The 12,232-nt window shown below is 41.5% G+C and overlaps 1 protein-coding gene across 6 annotated transcripts in view; it reads left to right on the top strand.

The window, feature by feature from the left end:
* The first annotated feature begins 10,429 nt into the window (after nt 1-10,429).
* LOC127953117 (NACHT, LRR and PYD domains-containing protein 3) overlaps nt 10,430-12,232 on the top strand; it is a 117,596-nt gene continuing 115,793 nt past the window's right edge. For all 6 annotated transcript variants that reach the window (XM_052552037.1, XM_052552036.1, XM_052552035.1 and 3 more), the window contains exons 1-2: nt 10,430-10,504; nt 10,576-10,648. The gene's annotated coding sequence lies outside the window, so the exon portion shown is untranslated. The remainder of the gene's footprint in view (nt 10,505-10,575; nt 10,649-12,232) is intronic.

Genomic DNA, 12,232 nt, shown 5'->3' on the forward strand with positions numbered 1-12,232 from the left:
AGGTTCGAAGTACTGCAGATTTAACAATGTCATAGTCTAAAGACTGCTCTATTGGCAAAGCTGAAGAAACCTCCTGGGCCTTCCCTACTAAACTGCATTGCAGTAACAAGGCCCACATCTCCTTTGGCCACTTCAAATTAGCAGCCACTCGTTCAAATGCGGTGAAATAAGCGTCAACTTCGCTCTCACGAAATTTTGGCACTAATGCAATGTTTTTACTCACATCAAAACCGGATTGTGAATCTAACATTGAACGATTAGGACTTTGCACAGGAGAAGTGCCAGAGGGAGCTCTAGATCGTGGCAATGGAACAGGCTTACTCTGCATTTGCTGAGCCTGTAAATCTAGCTGCCGCAATCTAATAACACGATCAGCTTGTATCTCAATAGCCCGAAGCCGAATTCTTTGAGCCTCACACTCTTGTTTCCTTATTGATAGATCTAATTCCTTTAGTTTAAGTGCCATCTTTGGATCATCACAAGATGCAACACTTTTAGAGTCAAGGGGAAGCTCTTGATCTATAGATTCCCCAGCTACATCTTGTACCTCTTCAATCACCTCTTCATATTCTCTTGGCAAAATACCCTCACTAACTAGCTTCTCAAACAGTTCATCTTTGATAACCTTCTTAATCGCTTCTCTAGGTATTTCAATGTTAAAGAAATCAGCTATCAACAATAAATCTTTCTTTCTACAATGATTAAATTCTTCTGTTGTAGGGCTAAGTGTAAATGATATAAGATCAAAATCCATACTGTCCCTATCACAGAATTTCCTCTTTCACCAAAGTCAAAAATAGGCAAGCAATACACACAGAAAAAAATGGCAGTGATCATAACAAAGGCTTACCTCCTCTTTTAGTTGAAAAGGAACATAATGAGTATGAGGAGATGCCTACCAGCTGGACGAGCCCCCAATTAATGTTACGTTCCACCCAGTCTAGGATAGGGGAAAGCAACATTAAAGAAAAAAAAAAGTAAACAACATAACTGTGATACAACAATTTATTTGATGTAACACAAACAAGGAAGTATTAAGTCTTCAGGAGTGGATGAAAATCCCAAAGAAAATACAATAAAAAAAATGCCTCTAACTATTGCGACCAAGTCTACACTTACCTTACAGAAATAAAAAGTAAATAGACAACAATATAATTCCCTTACTCCCTCTCTAGTTTTAAACAGGAGAAAATGATTCAAAAATAATAAAAAGAGGGCACCCACTCCCTAGAACTTCCCGTTTTTGGATGTATATATTGAAATTAGAAGACACGTTTCCACAATTGGTATCAAAATAAATACAGAAAGAAATAAGTCTCTATATCAATGTAACAATGTTGACAAGTTAACAGCAAGGCAAAGAATTAAATAGAAAGGTTTTAACACTGATTCACAACTAAACAACAGTAGAGCTTAGAAAGAACCAACTATTAGCTAAAGCCCCAAACAACAAAAGAACCACGCGTCCCTCTCCCTTGAGCGCGATGAGGCTTTTAAACTTCGACAAGACCACTCCCCAAACGAGCATCCTTCATCCCAGGAGATCGTAAGTTATGACTATAACTATGGATCTATGAGACCGAATGATGACCGTCACCACGGTCTTACCTTGAATGACGCCATTCTGCCAGCTCTCCTCGAGACCTAATGTAAACAATGTCAGGTGACTGACCCCTAGTGGTTGGTTCCCTATAAAACATCCGGATGAACCGAACACTTCCTCTTGCCTGGAACGCCTCAGTTCATCCCGAGTGACAAGAAATGGTGACGGTCATCATTCGGTCTCATAGATCCATAGTTATAGTCATAACTTACGATCTATTTCGACCTCACTCAGACCGTCACCACGGTCTTACCTTGGATGACTAGTGCCATCAAGGTCACGAGGGAATGTAAGCCTCTCCTTCTTTACATCCCTGCTTAGTGGCCGAGAGCAGAATTGTGGACCCAAGCGTAACTGGGTCCGCCACATTGACCCTGTAATACTGGGCAAAGGTACAAGGTGAGCTCCATGATGCCGCTGCACATATGTCCGTTAGTGCCACCCCCTTCAGTGCTGCCCAGGATGTGGCAAGACTCCTGGTAGAATGAGCTACCAGGTTCCCTGGGACTGGTAAGCTCTGACTGGAGTATGTGTGTGCAATAGTGTCTACTATCCAATGTGATAGGCGCTGTTTCGAGGCTGGTTTTCCGATACTTTTCTTATCGAAACACAAAAACAACTGAGTGTGTAAATGTCGTAACGACTGTGTCCGCTCAATGTATGTGCGAAGTGCTCGAACTGGACATAAGGTAGCAAGATCAAGTTCTGTACAAGAGAGATCAGGATCAGGTTGAAACGCTGCAAGTTCGATTACTTGATTGATCGTGCAAGTATTAAGAACTTTAGGCAGGAAAGCCGGGTTCGGCCAGAGAGAGACCCCTGAATAGTTTGCCTTCCATCTCAGACAGTCTTCACTTACTGCTAACGAATGTAACTCACCCACTCTCTTTGCTGAACAGATAGCAAGAAGAAAAACTGTTTTCCACGTCAGTGATTTAAGATCCGTCTGGGCCAATGGTTCAAATGGGGCTCTAGTCAATGACTGAAGAACCATGGGAAGATCCCAGGATGGTGATCTCAGCCTTTTGTCTGGATAGAGGCGACGTGCACCTTTGAGAAATTGAGTAACCAACATGTGTTTACCAACTGATAAACCTTCCACAATACTGTGGAAATGGGAAATAGCCGCCACATAAACTCGTACGGTATTGACTTTTTTTCCTGAGTCTAAAAGTGACTGAAGAAAGCATAAAATGGAATCGAGAACACAATTCATGGGGTCCAAGTTTTTGTCCTGACACCAGTTAGAGAACACACGCCACTTACTCGAGTAGTTATCCCAAGTGGAAGGCGCTTTAGAATTATTTATGGTTCTCCTTACTGCCTCCTCTAGCTGACAAGAGAGGGGCTCAGTAGGGGCCAAACCCAGAGTTGTAATGTGGCTGGGTTTGGGTGCCAGATCTGTCCCTCCACTTGAGAGAGAAGGTCTGTTCTGGTTGGTAGTGGCCATGGATGGCCCTGTACCAGACGTAGGAGAAGTGGGAACCAATGTCTCTTTGGCCATTTCGGGGCGATCAGTAAGATCTTGCAACATCCCAGATCCACCCTTTTGAGCACATGAGGAATCAATGGTAGGGGAGGAAAAGCATATAATAAACCTCCCGGCCACTCGTGAGACAGTGCATCCAGTCCCAAAGGCCCTCCTTGGCCACTCAGAGAGAACCACATCTTGCAATGGGTTGTCTCGGCTGATGCAAACAGGTCGGTGTGGGCTCTCCCAAACCGGGTCCAAATGAGATGCACCACCTCCGGGTGTAATCGCCATTCCCCTGGGAGAGGTCCAGTTCGGGAGAGGAGATCCGCTGCCCGGTTCACTTTTCCGGGTATGTAAATTGCCCTGAGAGAGGCGAGTCTCGGGTGAGCCCAAAACAGAAGTCTCCTGGTTTCCTGGAGGCAGCGCAATGACCTGGTGCCTCCTTGGTGATTGATGTAATAAACTGCCGACATATTGTCGGTTCTTACAAGGACATGCCTGTCCTGTAGGAACGGAATCAAGTGTCTCAAAGACAGATAGATTGCTCTCAGCTCCAGCACATTGATGTGTTCCATAGTCCATGGGAACATCCATGAGCCTCTGACTGATCTTCCTTGCCAGACAGCCCCCCAACCTTTCAGAGAAGCATCGGTTGTCACCACCATTCTCCTCGCTGGTATATTTCCCAGAGGAACACCTTGACCCAACCTGCTGCTGCTTATCCATGGACGCAGAGCCTGAACACATTTCTGTGTGACTTTCAACTTCACTCGCCTGTGTAATTTTGGGTGGAGTTGAAATTTGTTGATCCACCATTGCAATGGTCGTGCTTTGAGCAGTCCCAGAGGCACTACCTTTATTGCTGCCGATATCATCCCCAGTAATCTTTGGAACTGTGCCAACTCCATCCGCTTGCCTAAGCGGAAAGATAGTGCCAGGGCAGATAACCTTGCTACCCTCTGTGGGGACAGATATGCGGTCATTGTTAAGGTGTTCAAAACTAACCCTACAAATACGGTCTCTTGCCGTGGTTCGACATTGCTTTTTTTGAGATTCATGCGGAACCCAAGCTCTTGTACATGGTTGATAACAGCCTCTGTATCTCTTAGAACCTTGTGACGGCTTGGTGCACAGATTAGCCAGTCGTCCAGGTATGGGAGGATCTTTATACCCACTGCCTGAAGAGGGTAAAGAACGGCTGACACCACCCTGGTAAATACACGGGGAGAGAGGGAAAGGCCAAAGGGAAGGACCTCGAATTGATATGCTTGGCCTTGAAAAGCAAAGCGAAGGAACTTCCTGTGATCTGGATGAATGGGCACATGAAAGTATGCATCTTTGAGGTCTAGTGTTGTAAACCACTCGTTTGGCTCTATAACCTCCAAGATTTGGGCGGTGGTCAGCATCTTGAATGGCAATACTTTTATGTATGCATTCAGACGTCTTAGGTCTAAAATGGGTCGGAGACCACCATCTTTTTTGGGCACAAGGAAATAGTTCGAATAAAACCCAGTGTGCTGTTCGTAGGGTTGTAGTGGAGTAATTGCCTTCTTTCCAAGAAGTGTTGTTATTTCTTTGGATAAAATTTCTGCCTGGACTGCGTCTTTGACCACAGTTAATTGAATCCCTGAAAACGAAGGAGGTCGTTGCCGGAACTGGATTCTGTATCCGCTTTTTATCGTAGCGAGTACCCAACGATCTGAGATTTTCCTCTCCCAGCTGTCCAGGCATAGCTGGGAGCAGATTCCGGCAGCTCTTCCAGGATTGCTACGCGGTTCCCCCATAGGGGCCTGAGCCCCTGGGGTTTCGCTTCTTTTGTGGTGCATCTCTAACTGATGTACGAGACCGAGCCATTTGGGAATGCCGTGGCGCTTGTCTGGCACTTTGGCTGCTATCAAACCTCTGAGAATGGGTATTTTGTCTTCTGTTGAACTCCCATGGTCCTGCCCGACTAAAATGGGGATGATGAGGGGGCTGAAAGCCTCGATATGACTGTCTAGCTGCCTTAGCGGGACCAAATGTGCGTTGCACTGATTCTCTTCTCTTCCGCGCTTGCTCAGCTTTATCAAGTGTCGTCTGAGAGTCTGGGTGAAACACACGGCCTGGTGTGACGGGCATGTATGTCAGTTCCTTCCTGATAGTATCAGGTAGGGAAGTCTGTGCTAACCAAATCTGTCTACGAGAAAGGATTGCAGATGACATAGAAGCCCCAATGTCTCTAGTGAGCTGGGCGTGCGTAACCAGGGCTGCATCGACCAAACCCATAATGTCCCGATCTTCCGGATTTATAAGTTTCCGTAAAGAAGCCAGAATTATGGCTAAGGCATTACCAGATCGGGCTGCACGTGTGGCTGAGTTGTAGGTTCGACACACTAGGTTATCGGTCTTCTCACACTCTTTCCGGGGACAGCGTGGGTCATCAGTCACCCGGTCTAGACCCAAGGATGTTAAAGATGCCATTTCACGCTCCACCGCTGGCATACCGCCCATGCCGGTTTCTGCAGCATACTGCATATTAGCAAAGCGTCTGCAACCAGCATTGAACTGGGGGGCAGCTCTGGGATGATTCCATGCTTTGCTTAGCATTTGTGAATAGTCCTCAGTAACAGGAATCGAAACAGATGGTTGAGACTGGGAGACCCCAGCCCACACACCTTGCACCACTGGTGTCGTTGATGCCTCAGCCTGGGTTTCCAAACCTAGAATTCTTGCAGCACTGAGAATTCTGTTAAAAATGTCAGGTTGGTTACTGTCTCCATCAATAGCAGAAGACCTGGACTTATCTCCTTGATCTTCCTCACTCACATCCTGATCATTACTACCAAAAAGAGAGTCATGAGCATGAAGAGAAATTGTGTCAGGAATGTTACCTCTTCCGCCCTGATTTGGAGGAATATCATCCTCAGAAACAACAGATGAAACTGCATGTTGTTGTCCACCTAACCCCCTATCGTGGGGTCTAAAATTATCCATTTTCCCAGCCAAATCCCGTAAAGTTGCTAGAATTTGCATCTGGGTGTCAACTTGAGATTCTGAAGCCCTTGACCTTCTTCCATCAGAGCAGCTAGGTCCATCATGGACTTCAACAGGAGAATGTTCCCTTCTCCGTTTAAGAGAGCGTGCATCAACCACTGATCTTGATGCACCTCTGTCATGAGCTGGCCATTCAAAAAGGCTAGCTCTCTGCACCCTCTCTTGTAGGGAGAACTCAGCTGCGGCCGGGCATGGATTTCCAATGTCCTCCAGTAAATGGGCTATACCCAGACATGATGGACACTCGCGATGTCCATCCCGAGGATGCATAGTAGCACGACAATAATGGCACAGAGGTTGACTCATGATTGTTAGACAGCTGCGTACAGTTGTAGCTCAGATAACACATAGGACTACTCCTGCGCACAGGAGTTTGCCAATGATATGTAAATGTGTGTATACACAATCAAAATTATACATATATATCTACTTAATTTCACCGCTGCGAACAGTGGAGACAGTGTGATAACTAAATTCCTTGATTCCAAAAAAAAAATGTTTTTTTTTTTTTTTTTTTTTTTTTTTTTTTTTAATGCAACACCTATCTATGCGCGAACGCACAGATAAAGACAGGTGACCGAGTCCCCTCCGCTGCGAACAGCAGATCACCAGGTAAACAAAAAAAACCTCCTTTCAACTGATGTGGATATAGAGCAAAAGTTACTCACCACATCCATACGCTTCTTAAGCGTCAGAATACAATCCCTACAAAACAATTTTAACATGAATCAAATTCGTTAAATTGTAAATAATACCAACCACTCACCTGAAAATATAGAAGAAAAAGGAAAGAAATACCGCAATCCTCAGGGGCACCAGGCGCCTGCACTATAGTGACGGATTGAATGGGTACAGATTTCCAAATAACAGCGTATACACGCGGATTTCCTCCAAACCGGTCTCTAGAGAGGCGAGAAAGGCAAAGAGGAAGTGTTCGGTTCATCCGGATGTTTTATAGGGAACCAACCACTAGGGGTCAGTCACCTGACATTGTTTACATTAGGTCTCGAGGAGAGCTGGCAGAATGGCGTCATTCAAGGTAAGACCGTGGTGACGGTCTGAGTGAGGTCGAAATAGATCACCTTCACCTGGCTTTACCTGCACAGAAATAAAGGCATGGGGGGGGGGGCAACCACGACTGCCATCTAGTGGTTGGGAAGACATGTATACAAAATAAACTTAATCTGTAGAACGTAACAATATGCACACTCTTCGACATTACTGTCACAAACAGTCATGTGACCAAAATGAATAGAGGGTGGAATGTTCTTGGGTGCAGAACAGAAAATAACAAAGAGAAACTGAAAAACAATTCAAATGAGGACTTTTATAATATGGATATTTCCAGTCCTCTGATTGGTTGAGCTGCTTTCGAAGCTTTTGTAAATTACTCCACAAACATACACCTTTGTTTTATGTTTGTGTGTTGCTTGGCAAACAACAACTGATTCTGAGGAACTAAATTATTTGGTGGAAGAATACTGTTTTTTTATTAATATCATTACATTTCATTTTGCTTTGTTTTATTTTGTGAAATTACATACATGGAATAACCATTTAATAAAAGCAATAAGCCGTGTGAAGCTGTTGTTTTAGGGCACTCCGCTTCGTGTTGTACCTAACAACGCCCCTTAACTGGAATAAATTCACTGTAAACCATGGCTTCTTGGGGCTTATTGCTTTAATATATTAGAAAGTAAAACATGGCAAAATTATCAAATGAGTGATCCTCTGCAGCCATCTTCTGGCTATAGTAGTAACATCATGTCATATTCATTTTAAAAAAATGTTTATTTGTCATTATGTTGCACAATCTTCATTGACCAATGAACATGTTTTTACTGTAGCATTGTCTGTTACTGTTGACAATATGACATACTGTATAGTATGAATAGAATAAAATCATGATTTTCCCCGCTTGTACTATTGCTAAGCTCTATAATCTTCAGCTGACAGTAATGGAGGTCTGCAGGTAACTGCTGCAAGCTTTGTGAATGGCTCAGTCCATGATTACAATGAAACTTAATTGATAATTGAAATGTGACAAAATCAGTTCAGAATCAATCACCAAAAGAATCAGTTCGGTTCAGACGCGCTGTGAGTCAGTCGGCTTCATGCTGAATCACGAATGCGCAGTATCATCAGCTCCTCGGTTCTCGAATCGGACGCGTCCGAAAGAAACGGTTTTCAGTTCAGTTTACTGATGATCTGAAAACTGATACAACCGGTTCTTGACTCGAGAACGCGAATCGCTCAAAACCCGGGTAGGAAAATCTGACAGGGTAGGATAAAATGTCAGGACACCGGCACGTGCTGCAGTTCAGTATCATCAGCTGCTCTACTCATGTTCATGTTCTGTTTACTACAAACTCAGTTTGTGAATCTGTCATCATTAACTATAAATACAGTGCAGATATTTCATAAATCATCCCTTATTCATATTAAACATGTCTTTAGAGTCTTAATTATTGTCTAACTTCCCTGAAAACCCCTTTGGCCCATACATAATCTACAATATACAGATTAGAAACATGTAGCCCCGATCTTAAAAAAAAAAAACGTATATATATATATATATATATATATATATATATATATATATATATATATATATATATATATATATATATATATATATATATATATATATTTCTTTTTTTTTTTTTCTTTTTTTTTTAGTTTTATCACACTTTCCGATGTTTAACAAAATACTTGAAAAATTACACGCATGCGCAGTATCATCAGTTCATCGGTTCTCAAATCGGACGCCTCCGAAAGAAACGGTTTTCGGTTCAGTGTACTGGTGATCCGAAAACCGATGCAACCGACTACCAAAGACAGCAGCAGCAACCAACAGATGCTGCACAGCTCAGCATTGCAGGATTTGCAAGACCAGAACTGACCAAACAAGCAATGCAACTTTATGATGCAAGTTCTCCAAGACAACAAGAAATTCATAATGCCATCATTAAGGATCTCCTCATTGGCTGCACTTTACCTCTGTCAAATGTGGGGGAGAAGCATTAAATAACTGAAATGTCATCTTTAACTGGAGGACAATAAAGTGTGATACAATAATAAAATAGGTTCATTTGTATTTTCATGCACTTGTAATACAATAAAACCTTTGAAAACTTTTTTGATAGGAAACTAGTTAGGTTGACATAAAATGAAAATGTTCAATGGCAATGACTAGATGTAACAGTGGTATTTTTTTATTACATTTTTATATTGCCATTGGTTTAATGGGTTGAAAGGTTAAAATATTAATAGAATGTACAAATGTACAATACCAATTTATACTCTTTTTTTTAATTTAATTACTTTCTGGACTCGGGCGGACTCGACTCGGACTCGGCCTTTAAGAACTCGGACTTGAGTCCATCTCGGCCCCTTTTGGACTCGGACTCGGACTTGGACTCGATGTTTGTGGACTTGGTCTTGACTCGTACTCGACAAAGGTGGACTCGGACCCAACTCTACTATCTAGTGGGAAACACAAATAAGAGCATTTCAGCAACTGAAGAACTAGTCCCCACAAAACTGACCATTCTGCCATTATTTACACCATCGTGCTGTTTCAAACCTACAATTTTATTGTTTTTATTTTTATTTTTTACTTTTGTAGTGGAACACAAAACAAGAAATTGTGAAGAATCTGAATGTAGAAATACGTGAAATCATCTGTGCTCTTCTCATAAGACATGAAATCATTTAGAGATGGAAATGGATCATAGTGCATTTTACTGAGTACAGTGTCTACATTTATGCATGTATATGTTTATTAATTTAGCACCAGCAGTATATGGTACAAAAATGACTGTCCAAACTATAATTCAGAAATGTCCAATACTGTCATTTTTGGTTTCACAATGAGGATCTAATGTTCAAAATTACTTCAGTTTCACCTCACTGGAGAATGATGAATAAGAAATAACCCTTCTGTCAGCAAACACAAAACAAATAACAACCATATGCAGATAAATCCTCAGCATTACTGCGAACAAAATAAATGCATTTTTGTTTTTACTGAGCTGAGTGTCCCCCAGTGGTAAAGATTGCAATAACAATGCACTCTCAAATTTATACATTAATACCTTTAAATGTTTTATCACTAAATTTTAATTATTTTAATTATTTTCATCTCAGTTTTAAGGAGTGCTGAACTTTACCATGATTCTCTCTCGCTCTCTCACTCTCCCACCCTCTGAATGTGTTCTCCTTCTATTCTGTTCATGTTTCTTACTCCAGTCCAGTAGGAGGCAGTAATTCATCAGTTGGCTTGTAAACAGCACCAGAAGAAGAAGGTCAAAGTGAAAGTAAAAGTTTTCATATCGGAGGACCAGACGCCATCTCGCAGGATTCAAAACCAGAAAATACCTTCACACGTTACGGTAAGTTCTTTATAACGTTTCATAACTGTAATATCGATATCATTTGCGCCTAAACAAATATGTCACATAAGGTACATGCAGAGGTAAATTAACACAGAGGATTCAACGGCCTGAAGCCCACGGGCCTACACTGAAGACGTACAAGTAAGTTGTATTTTATATACATTTTATGTAATTTATCATTTTAATTATACATTATATTATATTTTTCTAATACTAATTTGTATATGTGGGAGAGTGCAGAAGTGACAGCAATATTCTATAAACACAATTTTTTCAGGACTCGCAACATTTTCTGCGACGCCCTGTTTTGTGAATGAAACCGGAAAACGAGTTTTCGGTAACATCATACAGTTTGAGTTCATTAACTTACTGTACAAATCCGTGGATTTTATAGAAATGTTTATGTATAGGTATATCTATGGTCGGGGCGTCATGCACTCATTATTTTTGAGGGGCGCGAGTGTGTGTGTGTGTGTGTGTGTGTGTGTGTGTGTGTGTGTGTGTGTGTGTGTGTGTGTGTGTGTGTGTGTGTGTCTTCTTGCTTGTCATGTGATGCACAGCAGCCATGATGTCACTGTATAATTTATATGGGCTTATGTTTTACTTTTTACTCAAAATATTCCCAAACATTGTAACTATATCATAATCATATCTTGATTCTCAAATATGTGTAAGGAAATACATGTTGTGCCTTTGTAAATTATGTTAATTGATCTACAACAGGCCATGCAGACAAAGTGGCCTAATAGTGTAATGTACTGAAGTGAAGTGAAGTGAAGTGAAGTGACATTCAGCCAAGTATGGTGACCCATACTCAGAATTTGTGCTCTGCATTTAACCCATCCAAAATGCACACACACAGAGCAGTGAACACACACACACACACACACTGTGAGCACACACCCAGAGCAGTGGGCAGCCATTTATGCTGCGGCGCCCGGGGAGCAGTTGGGGGTTCAATGCCTTGCTCAAGGGTACCTAAGTCGTGGTATTGAAGGTGGAGAGAGAACTGTACATGCACTCCCCCCACCCACAATTCCATCCGGCCCGAGACTAGAACTCACAACCCTTCGATTGGGAGTTCAACCCTCTAACCATTAGGCCACGACTTCCCACTAGCTATGCATAAAATCCCATTTTTTTTACTTAAGTACCAGGTATGGGTGTCATACCATAAAAATATAATTTTTGTTTTGTTTTTGTTTTTAATGTGAATTTAAAAAAAAAAAAGTTACTAATTTAACACTTTTATTGTACAGAAAGATGGCAAAATAACATTTACATTATCAAAGAAAATTTTCATTTAGTCTAGCCAGAATTCAAGCACTCTCCAAAAATAACATTAGAATTACTTATACTGCATACAGTGTTAAATGAATGAATATATTACTTGTATTCATAGCACATCTGTACTTTTTAGTTTCTGATGAGAGAATTCGCCAGAGAATTTAGTCAGCGAGTGCGTGCAGTGTTTCAGCGATGACTCATCTGAAAGCCTCTGATTGGCCATTGCATTCATAAACTCAACAGTACAGAAACAAACGTAAACTTTCAGTTTTAACAATGTTTTATTAAATACTGGAATTACCTAAGATTAATTAATGTTTAGAATAATTTTTCATTGACAGTTTGTTAACTAATGAGTTAACAATGTCAACTAATGAAGCCCTAATGTAAAGTGTAAACGAACAATAAAGAATCAAAACACTTTCAAACACTATCTAG

The sequence above is a fragment of the Carassius gibelio genome, chromosome B3, assembly GCF_023724105.1.
Source record: "Carassius gibelio isolate Cgi1373 ecotype wild population from Czech Republic chromosome B3, carGib1.2-hapl.c, whole genome shotgun sequence".
Taxonomy (NCBI): Eukaryota; Metazoa; Chordata; class Actinopteri; order Cypriniformes; family Cyprinidae; genus Carassius; species Carassius gibelio.